At 44.9% G+C, this 4,912-nt stretch overlaps 1 pseudogene; it reads right to left on the minus strand.

The window, feature by feature from the left end:
• Positions 1 to 2,315: 2,315 nt before the first annotated feature.
• Positions 2,316 to 4,048, minus strand: LOC130205804 (zinc finger and BTB domain-containing protein 26-like; annotated as a pseudogene).
• Between the last annotated feature and the right edge of the window lie 864 nt (positions 4,049 to 4,912).

Consider the following 4,912-nt stretch of genomic DNA (forward strand, 5'->3'; position numbering starts at 1 on the left):
ACCAGAGGCTGGGAGAAGATGCTGGTATCGCTCCGCCGGTGATGGAGCCTGAACTGCGCCTCACCAGACTCACGACGGGGCTGCACGGGCCGAGGATGCGAGCTGCGTGAAGCGGCACAGCAGCTCTCGGAGACGCGGTTCCGTTCGCCCACAGACGGGTCAACAAAAATGCTCGTGCGTAATTGTTGGCAGGGCACTATTTTAATGTTGTGAGCAAGGATAAAAAGATGTAAAGGGGCAAGCCGGAACAAGCCGCTTTTCGAGGCGTGGACTGTCTGGTTTTAAAGGAACAGACCAGCAGAGGATGCGCGCTTCGACAAGTGCGCCTGTCGAGAGGAAGTTCCCACACATACGAGCACGCGCAGTTCCCACTCGTTTTGTTGCGACCCTGTGTTTAGAGAAGTGGAGGAGAGATGCCTGAACTCCATTTGTCTTCCCCAGTATGTATAATGTTTACTCTAAAACGACCTAATATTTAAGTAGTTACCTCTAGTTATTTGCAAATGTTTCATGAAAACACCAATAAATTAGAGTCAGTCTTCTGTGAATGTTTTCAAATGTAATCTTATGTAAAGTATAGTTATTGTACATTGAGAGTGGCTTTTTATATCTATCGTAGACTACTTGATAAAACACTGGAATATGTGGCTGAACATGGCCAACTGAGTTGGATAGCCTCACACATGTAATGGATCTGACATCAGAGTAAAAGGCAGCTATGGTCATGCAGTACTTAATGGTTTTAATTGTTATCAGAACACATGTTGTAATTACTTGCATCACTCTTTTTATCCATGTATCATGTATCTGCTCCTCCATCTTCTCCAAATGTGAGGGGGTTCTTCAGTCTCTGATTCATAGAGGTGCCCATAATGTCACACTTACTGTGTGTCTGCATGTGCTACTATTCTGATGAAGGTCTATTTAGAGAAAGGGATATATATGCTTCATCTTTATTTTTATTCTCTGTCTTCATAGTCACACAAACACACACTCTCACATATTAAGTTCTATACCACACACACCTCAGAATAAGTTCATCCTGTGTTTGCCCGCAGAGGAAATGTGAAGCCAGTTGCACCTCAAATGCTCCGAGGCAACAACTACAGATGAGTGACGATGACATTTTGGGCCCGTAGGAGAAAAGGAGCGTGGTAAGAATGGAGCAAGAGAGAATGGAAACCCTCTCAGCCATGCAGGAGCATCCACTCACTTAGAGTGTATAATGCTCAGCGAGCTGCACCACATTTCAGTCGATACAGATGGTGAAGCGACGGTTGGCTCTCAACCTGCAGACAGAATGCAGGAGTTAGTCGATCAGCGAAGAAATAGTCTGTTCGAACTTTTGAAAGCATTTTTTTTTTTAATCAAGGAAATCATTTTCACTAGAATTTGTTGCGGCAATTAAAGCATGCGCTAACTTGTTCACTGTAGAATTCAGGTGTCAAACACAAGGCCCGCGGGCCGATTCCGGCCCACCACGTCATTTGATGTGGCCCCTGACTGCTTGAAAGACGTATGATCACCTTTTCTTCAAGACATTTTACAAAAGTATCCTGTGCTTTTATTTTGATGGTTTCAAATTAAATGGATTTATGTTATACTATTAGAGACATTTTCTTATGTACAATATTTCTACAATCAAATAAACAATAATCAGATGCAAAGAGAGTTATTTAACAATATGTTCGGGAGTAGTTTATACAGTGTTTCAGTTACAGCCCTTTGAGGGCGGCCATGATGCTGATGTGGCCCACGGGGAAAATGAGTTTGACACTCCTGCTGCAGAATGGTGAGTCTTAAAACTGTCTCTTGAAGTTAGTTATGGCTAATCTTCTTTGTAAATTATCAAAAAAATCTCGTAGATAGGAACAGAGACAAACTTAGTTGTTCTGTACAACCTATAGAAAGCAGGTGTTTGAAGCAATGCCCAACTCAACCCGTTATGAGATTGTAATCAATATAATACATGAAGAGAGAGCATAATGGAATTTGTACATTGCATGCAGGACTTCATTCAATGTATGCAGACAGAGATAAGGATAACACTGCAGAAGGCACAGAAGGAAATGTACTTATTTCCAGTAGCCGGATGTAAGAGAGTAAATGCATTCACTCATTGATTGGGAGACACTGATGTAGCATCACGTGAGACAGTCCTTGGAGATTTTTTTAAATAATTCCTAAATTATTACCCTGCAAGTTACGGTCAAGTGCTTCTTGATAAACCTTATTTGACATGTTCTCAAAGTTATATAGATCTATCAACTATAAATACCATGAATGACACTTATAGCGTAACTGTTCATCTATCGTCAGTGCACAGCCTCCTCAAGCATGCTCTGCAGGCTACTCTTACCATGAATGTCCTTCAGGTGGAGCCAGAGGCCTTCCTTGTGTTGGAACAGCATAGCACACTGTTTACACTGATGGGGCTTCTCCCCTGTGTGCAGATTGAAGTGGTCTTGTATCGTGGCCTTTTGGGAAAATGTCTTGTGGCACAGCGGGCATCGAAAAGGCCTGACCCCAGTGTGGACGCGTACATGGTGGGCCAGGTTAATCCTCTGGGAAAAGCCTTTCCCACAGACCAAACACAAGTACCGTCTGTGCTGCTTCAGGTGGCCCACGTAGCTCTCCAGCTGCTGGAAGACTCTGTCACACCTCGTGCACAGGTACGGCCTCTGGATCGACATGGTGTCTGAGCCCTCTGCCAGCTCATCTCCAGAGCAGTGACTGCTTGGCACATGTGCCCCAGAGAGGCAAAGCAGATGGGAGTCCATCAGCTTGCCACATTCTTGCAGTTGAGTTTCCAGCAAGAACAATTCTTCCTTTTCGCTTGGCTCTCCCTCTGCTTCTTCCTCTTGGTTCTGGGAACTGTCCACCAATGTTTTGCATTGAGCAGAACTTCCTCTGGGTGATGTATGATCTTGGAAAGCTGGAGGAGAGTGTAGCTTACATTGAGGAGCACCTACAACGTGATGAACTTGATAGGGGGGCTGGTTTGTGTTAACAGGCTGCATGTCTCCTTCTTCCTCTGACTTCAGGCTATCTAGACAGCATGCTGGATCTTCAGAAAACTCTTTAGCTATAACCAGCCCCCTTTTATTATCTTTGATCGTGGCTCCTTGACTGAACCTTGACGTGGACTGAATGAAAACCGCTCCTTCTTCCTCCGTACTTGATTCCTGGATGCCGGTGCTGGGCTGGGATGCATCCCTTTCCTCCTGATTTCTGACGCTGGTACCTGGCTGGTTGCTGTCTGGCTGCTGGGTGTCCTTCTCCTCTAAATGTCTCTCTGGTTTAAAAAAAGCCAGTGTGGGACCAAAGTATTGCGAGATGGCCTGGGAACACCTTTCCACCACCTGACTCATCTGGAGCGCACTGGCGGCAGTCAGGTAGCTTACCAGGTCTCTTAGAGGGACCTAGAATAAAATATATTTAATGAAAAACAAGGAAAAGAGTAAAATAATGAAGAGAAACGGTTACGATTCACACCAAACACCCACGTTGTGCACTTAAAGCACACACAAACACAACTACAACCAAGGAGCAATCATCTTTAACTTTCATATCACACTCCTCCCTATTTCTGTTTTTATGTTATTCATCCTGACACTCTGCTGCCAGTGATCTTAATCCATGTACATCACCTGCTGTAAAAGAGTTTATAACTGGCATAGGTTTGGTGTTCTGCTCTGTTTTAATGGGAGTGTTCAGAGAAGCATTAATTATATCGCATCTCCAGGAGCCCGGTGTAGCATGACAGGAGAAGTCTCTTGCCAACCTCCACACGAGAAACTACACCCACACTCAGCTTGGCCCGGCCTTAGTGGAGCAGGAATTGGTCACGCAGGAAGTCTGAGGACGCTGCATGCACCGCTCTGTGGCCGTGGAAGTGGAGAGGCTGAACAGCGGCGCCTTGTGGACCCCCGAGGAGGAGTGTGATGTCACAGAAGCGCTGCTGCTCCCTGAGAGCGTTGATTTTGCAAAGGATGGAGTCACCGTGGGTGGGGAAACCAAACCGTAGCGTGTCAGAGGAGCTTGACATGACGGCCTGTGTGGATTTAAATGAATATTTGGTGCACAGTTTGTCAGAGGTAAAAAAGGTGTGAGCTGCAGAGATTGCTTTCCACTAAACCAATCATCCTTTTCAAATAGGCTGTGGGCCTTTTCGGCTGCTTCTAGAACACTGTATTTACATTTTGGAAATGTAAGTGTGATACAAATGTTGGCAATTCGAAGACAACTATATGCACAAGGCCCACTGATTCACAGCCAAATCACAATGTCCACATCCTATATCATCATTACCATGGGCTAGTTTTGGTCTGCAATAAAGCAAATATGCACCACAGTCAGTAAAATACAGAGAATTCACGCATGGACGTGACGACCCACCTTTGACTGCAGAGGTGTCTGGTGATGATGGATCCAGCGGATTGAAAACCACAATGAACTTTTAGAGAACAGTAAGTCTTTCTTCGCCTGATGCTTGATAGTTTAACCTCAACCCTTGATGAAGGAGTGAATGTGCAACAGGCAGACGGATGAGATGTATCTTTCAGCGGGGAAGCAACATCATCGTCAATGACCTCATCCCGTCTTCCGATAGATTTCTGCAGAGACAGCAGTGTGTGTGTTGTGCAGGAGCGTGTGAACGAATTAACCCCTTCAGCGGCTTTATTTCACCAGGGTTTGTAGAGAGGTCCAGAGATGATACTGTGAACATCTCCAAACGGAGACTTGTGCAAGCTGAAATAATGCAATTTACTATGCGACATACTTGTATCTTGTTTGTTTCTTCTTTTTGTACTGTAGACTACGTTTGCAATGTAATAGTGTTCACGGAATTGACTGAGTGTCCATGTGGTAGATTCAAATATATTCAGTGCATCCGGAAAGTATTCACAGC

The sequence above is a fragment of the Pseudoliparis swirei genome, chromosome 15, assembly GCF_029220125.1.
Source record: "Pseudoliparis swirei isolate HS2019 ecotype Mariana Trench chromosome 15, NWPU_hadal_v1, whole genome shotgun sequence".
Lineage (NCBI taxonomy): Eukaryota > Metazoa > Chordata > Actinopteri > Perciformes > Liparidae > Pseudoliparis > Pseudoliparis swirei.